Source organism: Mauremys mutica, chromosome 7 (assembly GCF_020497125.1).
Source record: "Mauremys mutica isolate MM-2020 ecotype Southern chromosome 7, ASM2049712v1, whole genome shotgun sequence".
NCBI classification, from domain to species: domain Eukaryota; kingdom Metazoa; phylum Chordata; order Testudines; family Geoemydidae; genus Mauremys; species Mauremys mutica.
In genome coordinates this window covers 92,436,203-92,451,061 of record NC_059078.1, presented here as the reverse complement: position 1 = coordinate 92,451,061, position 14,859 = coordinate 92,436,203, and the positions used below count along the sequence as shown (strand labels likewise).

Here is a 14,859-nt window from a genome sequence, read left to right as displayed (position 1 = left end):
CTTCATTTAATGTGGTGTCTTAGTGGCTAAAAGTGCTCCTTTGTTAAAACCAAGTAATACCTTAAGTGTTTTGCATATTAGTGTTCTAAAACTGAAATAAAACTAAACCAAGTGGTATACGTTTAGCAAGCTACTCTTGAAGCACAGATATTCTGAGCACAGGGATCATTTACAAGAGGAACTCCCACCTGCAGTCCCTTGCCTTTTCCTACAGCAAAATAGAAATAAGAACATAAGAATGGCCACAGCGGATCAAGACCAATGGTCCATCTAGCCCAGTAACCTGTCATCCAACTGTGGCAAACATCAGCTGTTACTTTTACAGTGCAAACAGGATAATTGTAATTGAAGGAAACCTGGACCTGACCTTTAGTATCTAAAGACTGAATAATATGAACGTAATGTTTACAAAAGTATGACATATAGCACTTTACTCTCATGTACTCTTATCTCTGGGCTCTCAACTTCCAGTATTCCTTCCAAGTGCTTATTGCAGAATGGATGAAGAGCCTGTCCCTTTCTCGCACTATTATAATGGTGAAGTCAGAAGAATTTTATCTTACACTAAAATTCAGTTGAGTTTTCCCTAGAATTGAGGATAACATTTTCAAATCACCTAACTCCCATTTTGAAAATTGACTTAGAGAGGAGCCTCAGGGTGTATCTAAACTGCAGTTGGAGGTGTGATTGCAGCTTGTGTAGGCATACCCACACTAGCTTTAATCTAGTTCAGCACAGGATGGGAATGCAAGTACTTACTCATAGCTTTGGGTGGGCTTGAACAGCCCACACTGATTTCAATAGGCCTTAGGCACATAAGCAATTTAGGCATTTTTAAAATCCTACTATCTGCAACTTTAGGCTTCTAAATATCATTGAAATCTGGCCCTAAGAGCCTTAGTCACTTCTGAAAATGGGATCTGAGGTCCTAAATCACTTAGGAGATTTTGAAAATATTACCTGGCTTCACTATCTAATGAGATAAGAAGAATAAAGTGAAATAAATACTGCTTTTAAAACAGCTTTGATCCCCACTTTACAATCAAGCTTTAAACGGAGTGAATTTTAATAGGTGCATAGCTTATCATTTCCTTAGTAGCTTTCTTATGATCCATAAAAACAAAAACAAAATCTCATCTTTTCAATATTTATGCTATAATTTTGGAGAAAAAAAAACTTAACACCAAGAGGTGCGCCATTTGGATTCTTGTGTATGAGGTTCTTGTTGATGGAAGGGGTGCTGAAGGGTGTGAAGCTAGCCTGAGTCAACAGGGTCTAGAAGAAAGTGAACAGCAAAGTTGCAGGATAATTTTGGAAGCAGGTGGCTCAGTAATCATATAAAGGGACCTCCTATATACTTGGCCTCAGTTATTAAGGGATCATCCATCAGATGCAGGGGTTCTGTGACCGTAAGAGTTGGACTGAGGAGAAAATACATACCGGACAACATGGATGAAGGGTTAGACCATACTAATTGCTGGTGCCTCCAGTGGCTGGCGTCCAGTGCAGATAAAGGCTAAAAGATCCAGCTCCCAGAAGTAATGAGACACTGGATTTCACTGGTGGACCTGAATCTATAGGATAAGAGGAGAATACACAGGCTCAGGTCCACCCTCGGTATTCTCTACACCTGCACACATGAGGGCAGAGAGTGGGTGTAAGGCAAGAGGATTCAGAAGTGAGCTGAGTCTTAGGGGTAGGCCAAAGAGGTTCTAATCAGGGCAATCATTTAATATGATGGGAGCCTTGCAGCTCCATACTGGACCTAATTAAACACCTGGTATGTGAGAGTAGGGGACGGGCACTGTTCCCCACTGTTGAGTGAATAAAGTTGCAGCCTGCTGCTTAAATCCATCCTTGTGTCTGTCATTTATTTGCCTGCATATCAGATCAATATTCTCCGCTGCTCAGATACCATGGCATCAACAGGAGTCGGTTGTTTTAGGAGCAGGCAGAAGAGAATCTGAAATGAGAACTACTGGCCTATTGCTCTACTGTTTACGGTAATAGTTATCTCTTATGATGAAAGTGACATGCACTAGGGAAAAGATTATGTTCAAGATAAACATTTCAAATGCAAAGCTTGAAACTTGCTAAGAATATAAACTAATTCATGTCAGCAAGACCAGAATTATTCAGTGAAAATAAGGCAAATGAATATTTAACTTATCTTCCGAGCTTCCTGGGGTAACTCAAATAATAAATTACCTTTTTCTATTTCTTTTTAAAACTACTTTTCTACATAACCCATTTTGAAAACTGCACTATCCAAGACAAAAGCAAATACAAGTAGCCAACTCCCCTACTCTATTTTTCTGAACATGTGCAGCCAGGGAATGTAGGACAATAGGTTCTAAAAATTGATCCTAATTAAATGACATAAGTACTCCAAAGAATATCATAAATCTGCATAACAAAGTGCTTCTCTTAGGCCTCGTCTACACTAGGAGTTTATGTCGAATTTAGCAGGGTTAATTCGACTTAACCGTGCACCCGTCCACACCAGGAAGCTAATTAGTTCGACCTAGAGGGCTCTTTAGTTCGAATTCTGTACTCCTCCCCGACGAGGGGAGTAGCGCTAAATTCGACATAGCTATGTCGAATTAGGCTATGTGTGGACGGAAATCGACCTTAGTAGCTCCGGGAGCTATCCCACAGTGCACCACTCTGTTGACGCTCTGGACAGCAGTCCGAGCTTGGATGTTCTGACCAGCCACACAGGAAATGCCTTTTCCTGTCTGGCCAGTTTGAATCTCATTTCCTCGTTGGACATCGTGGCGAGCTCAGCAGCAATGGCAACGATGCAGAGCTCTCCATGCAATCTCAGAGTAGAAAGAGGGCCCCAGCATGGACTGACCGGGAAGTCTTGGATCTGATCGCTGTGTGGGGCGATGAGTCTGCGCTCCAACAAACGGAATGCAAAGACCTACGATAAGGTCTCCAAAGCCATGGCAGACAGAGGATACAGCCGGGATGCAACGCAGTGCCGCGTGAAAATCAAGGACCTGAGACAAGGCTACCAAAAAATCAAAGCGGCAAATGGACGCTCCGGAGCCCAGCCCCAGACATGCCGCTTCTACGAGGCACTGCATGCCATTCTCGGTGGGTCTGCCACAACTGCCCCACCAGTGTCCGTGGACTCCGACGATGGGATAGTGTCGACGGCCAGTTCCTTGGCGATGTTCGTGGACGGGGAAGATGAGGAAGGAGATGAGGAGGAGGAGGCAGTCGACAGCGCTTACAACGCTGATTTCCCCGACAGCCAGGATCTCTTCATCACCCTCATGGAGATCCCCTACCAACCCTCCCCAGCAGTTACCCTGGACCCTGAATCAGGGGAAAGATCAGTCGGTAAGTGCTTTAAACATGTAAACTTTTATTATTAATGTAACAGGAATCTGAAGTATGTGAAAAGGAGGTCTATATATATGGGGATAGAACAGAAATCCTCCTGGGAGATCTCCACGAAGCTCTCCTGGAGGTAATCGAAAAGCCTCCATATGAGGTTCCTGGGGAGAGCTGCCTTATTGGGTGCTCCGTGGTAGCACACTTTTCCGCGCCAGGCTTTCATGAGGTATTCTGGGAGCATTGCCTCCATGAGCATGGCAGCATAGGCCCCTGGTTTGTGCTGGCTTTCACGCAGCATGCGCTCTCTATCTCGCTCTGTGAGCCTTCTCAGGGTGATCTCGCTCAGAGACTCCTGCATTTAATTAGAGTAATTTGTGTACTGTTAGTATTGGGAATGCTTGACTGTTCCTTTGCATGACAATAAGCCTCCGTTTAGAGCCACGTGGTGGAGGCTGCAGAGGGGCAGCATACAGGGATCTTTCCCAGGGAACAGCCGCGAGGAGGTGGAACAGGGGCAGAGTTTAAGCTTTCCGGATTGTCTGCAGCAGGAGGGCACTGCTATACATTAAGTTTTAAGCAGCCTAAAGTCTACGGCTTACCATGCCTGGCTGCTACACGGATTCTGCTGTCCTGCCCCGCTTGTCTGATCTCCAGTGCAAGACCCCAGGCAATGAAAGCGAAGGCCAAAAATTAGAACTTGTCCTGAGTCAGTGCTCATGAGATAGGTGCTGTGCATGGTCTTGTTCACAGAGACAGACTACACTGTGTTCATTGTTCGCAGAAATGTATCTTTGCAAGGAATTCACTCCCTTTTTCCCCATCACACAGCTTCGACTGTCTCCAGACCTGCCCCAGCATCCCCCTCACAGAGCCTGGCGCAGATTAGGCGGCAAAAGAAAAAGACACAGGACGAGATGTTCGCTGAACTTATGGGCTGCTCCCGAGCCGAGGCAGCCCAGCAGAGCCAGTGGAGGGAGAACCTCTCTCAGGCCTGGTCTACACTAGGACTTTAATTTGAATTTAGCAGCGTTAATTCGAACTAACCGCTCAACCGTCCACACCAGGAAGCCATTTAATTCGAACTAGAGGGCTCTTTAACCATGTTAACTTTTATTCTTAATATAACAGGAATCTTAACTGTGTGAAAAGGAGGTCTCTCTAGATATGGGGATAGAACAGAAATCATCCTTGGAGATCTCCACGAAGCTCTCCTTGCGTTAATCGAAAAGCATCAGCAGGAGGTTCCTGGGGAGAGCTGCCTTATTGGGTGCTATGTGGTAGCACAGTTTTCCGCGCAAGGCTTTCATGAGGTACTCAGGGAGCACTGCCTCCCCGAGCACGGCTGCATCGGGCCCTGGTTCGTGCTAGCTTTCACGCAGCATGCGCTCTCTATCTCCTTCAGTGACCCTCCTCAGGGTGATCTCGCTCGGCGACTCCTGCATCTAATTAGGGGAATTACTGTAATTTTACGCCTGGTCCAAAGTATTTTTAAAAAATCTACGGACAGACGGCATAGCACAGACTCAGCACGCAGCTGCGTGACGAGCGTAACGGAAAGCCAAAGAATATAATGGACGCTCATGGAGGGAGGGGGGAATGAGGACGCAAGGTATCCCACAGTTCCTGCTGTCTCCGAAAAGTATTTGCATTCTTGGATGAGCTCCAAATGCTTCTAGGGTCAAACACAGTGTCTGCGGCGGGTCAGGGCATAGTTCGGCAATTTGCGCACACACCCCACCCACCACCAGAAGTGAAAACAATCCTCTGTTGACTCTTTTACATGTCACCCTATCTTTACTGAATGCTGCAGATAGACGCGATGGTGCAGCACTCAACACCAACATCCTTGCTCCCCCCACGCTATGGATGGCTGATGGTACAAAAAGATGGAAATCCGTCCTCATCATCAGCCTATTGGCACATGGGGCAGTGCAAAAGGGCTGGTAACCATGCCGACTAGCATCAGTAAGGTCGATCAAGGGTGCCTGTCCCTAATTTTTGATGGCAGATGGTGCAATATGGCTGGTAACCGTCCTCATCATTGCAACAGGGGGCTGAGCTCCATCAGCCCCCACCCTTCATTGTAAATAAAAGATTCAATTGCCCCTGGACTAGCAGAGGGATGATGGGCTCCTTCATCCACACTCCTTAATGTCCTGCCTGGACTATCATTGCAGCTGGAGGCTTCCTTCCACTCATTTCTCACAAACAAGTCACTGTGTCTTATTCCTGCATTCTTTATTACTTCATCACACAAGTGGGGGGACAATGGTATGGTAGCCCAGGAAGGCTGGGGTAAGAACGGAATGAACAGGTGGTGTTGTTGCAGGAGCACCCCCTGTGAATAGAATACAGCTCATAATTTATGCAGGATCGTACACAGAGTAGCTGTGCTCTCTGGTTCTATGATACAGTGGTTCTCTAGTACACTTGCCCATAATCTAGGCAGGACTGATTCTATTTTTAGATACCAAAAAGGAGGGATTGACTCAGGGAATCATTCCCAATTTTTGCTTTTGCGCCCCTGGCTGCTCGGCCAGGGGCACTTATGACAGCCCCAAATGGGGCAGTGCAAAAGGACAGGTAACCATGCCCATCTTATTACCATCTTATTACCAATTTATGGTATGGTTGATGGTACAATATGGCTGGTAACCATCTCTGCTGTCATGCAAAAGCAAAAGCATGCTGCTGTGTAGCGCTGCTGGCCCGCCTCTGTCAGCGGCATCTAGTACACATACGGTGACATACACAAAAGGCAAAACAGTGTCCATGGTTGCCACGCTATGGCGTATGCCAGGGCAATTCTGGGAAAACGGGCTTGAAATGATTGTCTGCCGTTGCTTTCCTGGAGGAAGGAATGACTGGCGACATTTACCCAGAATCCACCGCGAAAATGATTTCTGCCCCAGCAGGCACAGGGGTCTCAACCCAGAATTCACAGAGACAGCCTAGATTCAGTTAATTGTTCGCAAAAATGTATCTTTGCAAGTAATTCACTCCCTGTTTCCCATCTCACAGCTTCCACTGTCTCCAGACCTGCCACAGAATCCCCCTCGCAGAGGCTGGCAAAGATTAGGCGGTGAAAGAAAAAGACAAGGGACAAGATGTTCGAGGAACGTATGGGCTGCTACCTAGCAGAGGCGGACCAGCAGAGCCAGTGGAGGGAGACCGTCTCTGTGCCAGCGTTCACACAGCGAACGGGAGGAGAGGTGGCGTGAGGAAGACAAGCAGGCGACTGAAACGCTGCTTGGACTAGTGAGGGAGCAAACGGACACGCTCAGGCGCCTTGTGGATGTTCTGCAGGACCGCAGGAGGACAGAGACACCCTGCAGTGTATCTGCAACCGCACTCCCCCGCCACAAAGTCCCATACCTCCCTCACCGAAAATAATCAGGAGGAGGGGCGGCCGGGAACGTGAATACTGTCACTGCACCACAGCACAGTGCTCAAGTACCCAAAAGCTCTCATACCCTACATTTGCCGAAGTCCTTCACTTCCAGACTCACAGTAGTCCCAATCCCAGTCCCATCCCCTAACTGTCTACTTAATTAATAAAAATGCTTTGCTGTTAATTACTGTTTCCGTTATGTTTTTTCAAAGAAGACTGTGTTTGAATGGGGGGCGTGGGGAAGGGGGTGGTTAATTGCATAGGACAGTCACCTTTCCCAGGGTACAGACACGGGGGCAGGATCAGCAGCGGGTCACACACACGGTGCAGTCAGTAGGCACCCTGGTCGGTTTTTGGAGGTGGTTTCCAGTATCTGTGTGGGCGGGGGAGATGTGACTTTGCAGCGGGGGAGGGAGGTTACAGATCTTATACAGCGGTCCTTGTCCTGGACCGCTGAGTCACGCAGCTGAGGAATCTGTATCCGTCCTCCTCCACCACAAGGTCACATATCCGCCCGCACACAGAATTCCATAAAGAGGGATGGCAGGCTCCGTTGAAAGAAGCATTCCAGCACTGCGGACCGCTCTAGGAGCAGGAGCCTGTCATTCCTTGAGTTTAGAGGCGGTCTTTACATCACCGCACACCCTACCCAGCACAGCCTGCGTCCCAGTTTCAACCCTTTCACGAAAAGTCATGAATAAAGAAACCTTTGTTAAGTAATAATGGGACATGTATTTTATTTTTACACGTGTGCTGGAAGTGGGGGTAACGGGGTGAACGGGGTATGTAACCGAAGAGGAGAGTCAACAGTAACTGGGTAAAGAAACAGGGGCAGGTTCAGCTTCTCTGTAAAGAAACTGAACAGTCACAGGTCACGCTGCTCGCTGCTCGCTGGTATTTGAAGAGTTCCTTGTCGCTGTCCCAGGCGCCTGTATAGGGCTTCATGAGCAAGTGCATTAGCGGGCAGGCTGGGTCCCCGAGGATGACTATAGGCATCTGCACATCCACAACAGTTATTTCGTGGTCCGGGAAGAAACTACCTTCCTGCAGGCGTCTGAGCAGCCCACAGTTCCTGAAAACACACGCATCATGAACCTTGCCCGGCCACCCGACGTTGATGTTTGTAAAACGTCCCCTATGGTCCCCCAGTGCTTGCAGCACCATTGAAAAGTAGCCCAATTTCTCAGCAGCTGACTGTGGAAGACGTGGACGATAAAGTGCGAGGAGGAGAAAACGGCGATGATCGCAGCGGGCTCCGTGCTTGCAGTGCTGTGGCGTCCACGCTGTCACTGACCAGAAAAGTGCACGAACAGATTGCCCGCAGGCGCTTTCAAGGAGGGAGGGAGGGAGGTTGTGATTGACGGTTCAATGACGACACTTACCCAAAACCACCCTCGACACATTTCTCCCCCCAGCAGGCATTGGGGGCTCTACCCAGCATTCCAATGGGCAGTGGGGACTGCGGGAACTGTGGGATAGCTTCCCACAGTGCACCGCTTCCAAAGTCGACGCTGGCCCCGTGAATGTGGACTCAGAAATTCGAATTAGTGTATTTAGTATGGATACACAAATTCGACTTCATAAGGTCGAATCCACAAATTCGAACTAAGTTGATTCGAAATAGTCTTGTAGTGTAGACAAGGCCTCAGTACCAGCGCTCACACAGCGAACGGGAGGAGAGGTGGCGTGAGGAAGACAAGCAGGCGACTCAAACGCTGCTTGGACTAATGAGGGAGCAAATGGACACGCTCTGGCGCCTTGTGGATGTTCTGCAGGACCGCAGGCAGGAGGACAGAGCCCCCTGCAGTGTATCTGCAACCGCCCTCCCCCGCCACAAAGTCCCATACCCCACTCACCCAAAATAACAAGAAGGAGGAGCGCCAGGGGCCATGAAAACTGTCACTGCACCCCAGGAGAGTGCTCAATTACCCAAAAGCTCTCATTCCCTAAATTTTGAGAAGTCCTTCCCTTCCTGACTCACCCAAGCCCCAATCCCAGTTTCATCCCCTAACTGTCTAGTTGATTATTAAAAGTACTTTGCTGTTAATTACTGTTTCTGTCATGTTTTTGTACAGAAGACTGTGTTTGAAGGGGGGGGGGTTGGGAAGGGGGTTGGTAATTGCATAGGACAGTCACCTTTACCAGGGTACAGACACAGGGGCAGGATCAGCAGCAGGTCACACACACACAGTGCAGTCAGTAGGCATCCTAGTCGGTATGGGAGGTGGTTTCCATGTTCTGTGTGGGTGGGGGGGTACGTGACTTTGTAGCGGGGAGGGCGGTTATAGATCTTATGCAGCGGTCCTTGTCCTGGACCACAGAGCCACGCAGCAGGGGAATCTGTAACCGTCCTCCCCCGCAACAAGGTCACATAGCCCCCGCACACAGAGTCCCAAAAAGGAGGGATGGCAGGCTCCATTGAAACAACCAGTCCGGCACTGCGGACCGCTGTAGGAGCAGGAGCCTGTCATTCTTCGAGTTTAGAGGCGGTCTTTACATCACTACACACCCTACCGAGCACAGTCTGCGTCCCAGTTTCAACCCTTTAACGCAAAGTCATTAATAAAGAAACGTTTGTTAAGTAACAATGGAACATGTATTTTATTTTAAACACGTGTGTTGGAAGGGGGGAAATGGGGTGAACGGGGTATGTAACTGCAGAGGATAGTCAACAGTAACTGGGTAAAGAAACAGTGGCAGGTTCAGCTTCTCTGTAAAGAAACTGAATAGTCACAGGTCACGCTGCTCGCTGAGGAACCTAGCTTTCAAAGCCTCCCGGATGCACAGCGCGTCCCGCTGGGCTCTTCTAATCGCACAGGTGTCTGGCTGAGCGTAATCAGCAGCCAGGCGATTTGCCTCAACCTCCCATCCCGCCATAAAGGTCTCCCCCTTGCTCTCACAGAGATTGTGGAGCACACAGCAAGCTGCAATAACAATGGGGATATTGGTTTCGCTGAGATCCGAGCGAATCAGTAAGCTCCTCCATCTCCCCTTGAGACGTCCAAAAGCACACTCCACCACCATTCTGCACTTGCTCAGCCGGTAGTTGAAGAGTTCTTTGTCACTGTCCAGGGCGCCTGTATAGGGCTTCATGAGCCAGGGCATTAGCGGGTAGGCCGGGTCCCCGAGGATCACTGTAGGCATCTCCACATCCCCACATTTTGTGGTCCGGGAAGAAACTACCTTCCTGCAGGCGTCTAAACAGACCAGAGTTCCTAAAAACACGCGCGTCATGAACCTTGCCTGGCCACCCGCCATTGATGTTGGTAAAGCGTCCCCTATGGTACCCTATGGTCCACCAGTGCTTGCAGCACCATTGAAAAGTAGCCCTTTCGGTTAATATACTGGCTGGCCTGGTGGGCCGGTCCCAGGATAGGGATGTGAGTTCCATCTATAGTTTGGGAATCCCATCGCGGCGAAGCCATCTATGACGACCTGGACGTTTCCCAGGGTCACTACCTTTGAGAGCAGTAGCTCAACGATTGCGTGGGCTACTTGCATCACAGCAACCCCCACGGTAGATTTGCCCACGCCAAAGTGGTTCGCTACTGACCGGTAGCTGTCTGGCGTTGCAAGTTTCCAGAGGGCTATGGCCACTCGCTTCTACACAGTCAGGGCTGCTCGCATCCAGGTGTCCTTGCGCTTCAGGGCAGGGGACAGCAAGTCACAGAGTTCAAGGAAAGTGCCCTTACGCATGCGAAAGTTTCGCAGCCACTGTGATTCATCCCAGACCTGCAGCACTATGCGGTCCCACCAGTCCATGCTTGTTTCCCGGGCCCAGAATCGCCGTTCCACAGCATGAACATGACCCATTGCCACCATGATCTCCACGGCGCGGGATCCTGTGCTTTCTGAGAGGTCTGTGCCACTCTGACACTTCATGTCCTCACCGTGCTGCCAGAGCCTCCTCGCCCGATTTCTCAGCAGCTGACTGTGGAAGAGGTGGGCAATAAGGTGTGAGGAGTTGACAACGGCCATAAGTGCAGCGATGATCGCAGCGGGCTCCATGCTCGCAGTGCTGTGGCGTCCACGCTGTCACTGACCAGAAAAGTGCGCGAACAGATTTCCTGCCGGCGCTTTCAGGGAGGGAGGGCGGGAGTGACGGTTGAATGATGAAAGTTAGCCAAAACCACCCTCGACACATTTTTTCCCCCAGCAGGCATTGGGGGCTCTACCCAGAATTCCAATGGGCAGCGGGGACTGCGGGATACCTGCCCACAGTGCACCGCTTCCAATGTCGACGCTTGCCCCGTTAGTGTGGACTCACAAAGTCAAATTAGTGTCCTTAGTGTGGATACACAAATTCGACTTTGTAAGGTCGATTCCACAAATTCAACTTACTCTTGTAGTGTAGACATACCCTTAGCTTATTAGGAATAGACAACCATGGCACTTATTTATTTAGGTGCCTCCCCACATACACATACTGGTCTCCCAGCAGATACACATGCTATTTCATACTCATTGTGACTGCAGAAATGTAAGTAGACTGAAAAATTCACTGTTAAGCACGCCATTATGCAGTTCTGTTAACTAGTGTTGGGACTTAATAAGTAACCACTGGCATAGCATAAAATATCAGTGGACGAAAAATATCTGTTGTATAATACTTCTACTCCCACGCCCTTTATTTTCATTTCATTTTCCCTGTTCAGTAAGGGAAAAAAGAAATCCATTCAAAGAATGTTGCAAGCAAAATTATTTTTCTCACATACAAATGCACTTTAGCTTTCTCTTGTTCAAGTTAACGAAGAATGAAATTGATCAAATACCTTGTGCTGTTCTGCATTTGGGAGAGATAAACTTTGATGGCCTGAGAATATGACTGTGTTGAACAGCATCAGACTATCTAAGGAGTACAAGCATTCTGAACATATGAATGGTCAAAACTGAATATTTCATAAAGTTTTAGAAGTTGAAGGTGACACTGTGTGTCATTATGAGAATAATTTTCACTAGAAAAGACCCTCAAATTTGTCCTATGAAGTTAGAAAGTATTAATGTTATTTATGGAGATTACATACTGTACAGCACTGGTGGGCAACCTGCGGCCCACAGGCTGCATGCGGCCCATCAGGTAATCTGCTGGAGGGCCGCGAGACAGTTTGTTTACATTAACTGTCCATAGGCATGACTGCCTGCAGCTCCCAGTGGCCGCATTTCACCGTTCCTGGCCAATGGGAGCTGCGTGAAGCAGCGGCCAGAACATCCCTGCATCCCGTGCCACTTCCTGCAGCTCTCTTTGGCTGGGAATGGCGAACCACGGCCACTGGGAGCTGCAGGCAGCTGTGCCTGTGGCCGGTCAATGTAAAACTGTCTTGCGGCCCGCCAGCAGATTAACCTGATGAGCTGCGTGCAGCGCACGGGCCGCAGGTTGCCACCACTGCTATATAGTGTTTAGTAAAAAAAAAGAGAATTTTTTTTTAAAAACCCCACACCGTGTTTTTTCTGGTTTAATGAAGTTATAGACTTTAAGGCCAGAAGGGACTATTATGGTCCTCTAATCTGAGTTCTTGCATAACACAGTCTATAGAATTCATCCAGTAATTCCTTCACAAATCTAGCAATATGTGGTTGAACTGGAGTTTAACTTTTAGAAATTACTTATGAAAATCAGTGATTTTAGGTGCCTCAATTTTAAGGTGCCCAACTTGAGGCATCTTAAAGGACTTCATCTTAAGAAGTTGTGAGCACAAACTCTCTGAAAGCCACATACTATTGTGTTGTCTCAAGTTGGGTACTCAAGAATGGAGGTAGCCAAAAGTACAAATCACTTTTTGAAATCTTGATCTTTTTAGTGATGATCTACCACTTCCCTTCGTAAATTGTTCCAATAGTTAATTGCCCACCTTATTTCCAGTTTAAATGGTTCAAACTTCAACTTTCAGCCAACTTCAGCTGGATCTGGTTATGTTTTTGACTGCTAAACCATAGAACTGTCTGGAATCAGGTGTCTTTAGAATTATTTTGTTAAGAAACCAATCACTCTCTTTCTACAAAAGGCATGTATTTGAGCGAAACAATGGGCCGGATTCACAAACACAATAGCATAAATCCAATGTAGTTCCATTTTCTTGAGTGGACTTATTCTGAATTTACAGCAACGTAACTGAAATGGGAATCTGCCCCAAATGGCGTGAACAGGGAACAGAGGGGAGGAATTGTTAGAAGAAGTTCAGCTAGTCAACACAAGCAATGTAGCTTCTCTGTAAGTTACCTAGATCCTTTCAACATGATCTTGAGATAACCAAACATTACTAATTTTAATGTCTGTTTATGAATAAAAATGGAAAAAAGAAAAAAAATTCATTCCTTCTATGGATCCTTCAATCTTCATACAGTTGCCCTTAGTCAAAAACACATTGTAAATCTATGATTGAAGAAAAGCATTCAACACCACATAAATTTGTGAAGTTTCAATTAAGTCATTAATGCCAAATCCCTACAAATGTAAGCTTGAGGATGAAAATGAATAAATGGGCATTAATAAAACAAAGACTATACTGGTCACCTGGTGCTCTCTTCTGATTTCATACTCTTCATCCCATAGATTTCCACACACTGTAAATTAAAAAGTGATGTAACATTGCTGAAGTTTACATTATATATGTGATATAAGTCTTTTTCCAGTTTGGTATATGGTGTACACACACACACACACACACACACACACACAATTTTATATATATCAAGGAGTATGATATATGGGGTAGAGACAGAGGAAAAGTAAGGGCCAACTGTTTGTGTGAACAGTAGAAAAAGAAGAAATTGTTGAAAAGAAAAACAAGCTACACAAAGTCTCCTGTACCCCATCTTTTCAAAAAAGTCTTTGAAAAGCTGGGGGTAGAAGACAGCTTTAATGTACAGGACTTTTTCTTTCCCTTTGTCTAGCTCAGGGGTTGGCAACCGGTGGCTCGCGGCTCGCCAGGGTAAGCACCCTGGCGGGCCGGCCAGTTTGTTTATCTGCCGCGTCGGCAAGTTCGGCCGATCGCGGCTCCCACTGGCCGCGGTTCCAGGCCAATGCGGGAGGCAGGAAGCCGCGGCCAGAAGATCCCTCGGCTCGCGCCGCTTCCTGCCTCCCGCATTGGCCTGGGACCGCGAACCGCGGCCAGTGGGAGCCGCGATCGGCCGAACTTGCCGACGCGGCAGATAAACAAACTGGGCCGGCCCGCCAGGGTAGCCACGAGCCACCGGTTGCCGACCCCTGGTCTAGCTCATCTAAGGTGGTCCTCTGCACCATGGTTAAATTTCTCTCAAACTAAACTGATTATTAACAGTGCCTCACACATATTTGGCTCAAAAGATTACTGACACTGAAAACAATACCATTTTCTTTCCGGCTATTTTTTCTTGTTTAAAATAACTGTTTGTTGTATGCCAACAATATTTTCATTTGTTTTGTTTTATTATGTTTATTTGGGAGGAAGGGTAATGGTAATTCAACTTTGAGTTTCATTATCATCTTGTTCCAAGATATGGATCAGTATTCCAACCCTCTGCTGCAGGCAATCAGCAAAGAACGGAGCACAGGGTGTCAGGGTTTGTGCAAAAGTGTCTTTAAGCTGCTTTGCACCAGTCCAGTCCCCCAGAGTGAGTTACAGCAGTCTGAAGACTGATCTATGTTACACCAACTGCCTGTGATCCTTTCTCTGTGCCCGCTCTTCTTACATCAACCATTGGGGTGGTAGGAGTCATTCTGACCCACTCCATTTTAGAAGGGCCCACTGATACCAGAATGTCCACCAACTTGTGAGAGTTCTCACTGACCTCCTCCACCTGAATGTCAAGAATGAAGGCCACCCTTCTCACAAGATCTTGATGATCCCTGTGGTTCTCTGGCAATGGTGAGTTGTGTGTCGCCTCCATAGCCTCGTCTGGTCATGAGGAAGAGGATGCAATAGTGAGGTAGTGGCTGCTTTATCTCTTGTGGTAGAAAAGGCTGCTTGGCACCAATCTTGTTAACAATGCCCTTGTTGCACTCTTGAATAAACCAAATGAGGGGGAAGAGGGGAAAGTTCTAGCTGGAGGATGGACACACCATGGTATCCAGAATGGCCACTGTTATGGGCCTGGGTCCCATCTTTGACTGCGCCATTGCCACTTAGGAGGAGGCCAGTGCT

At 47.6% G+C, this 14,859-nt stretch overlaps 1 protein-coding gene across 12 annotated transcripts in view; it reads right to left on the bottom strand.

Annotated features, from left to right (window-relative positions):
• The window catches only part of PCDH15 (protocadherin related 15), a 771,473-nt gene that overhangs the window by 556,533 nt on the left and 200,081 nt on the right, over positions 1-14,859 (bottom strand). The gene's annotated exons all lie outside the window — the stretch shown is intronic.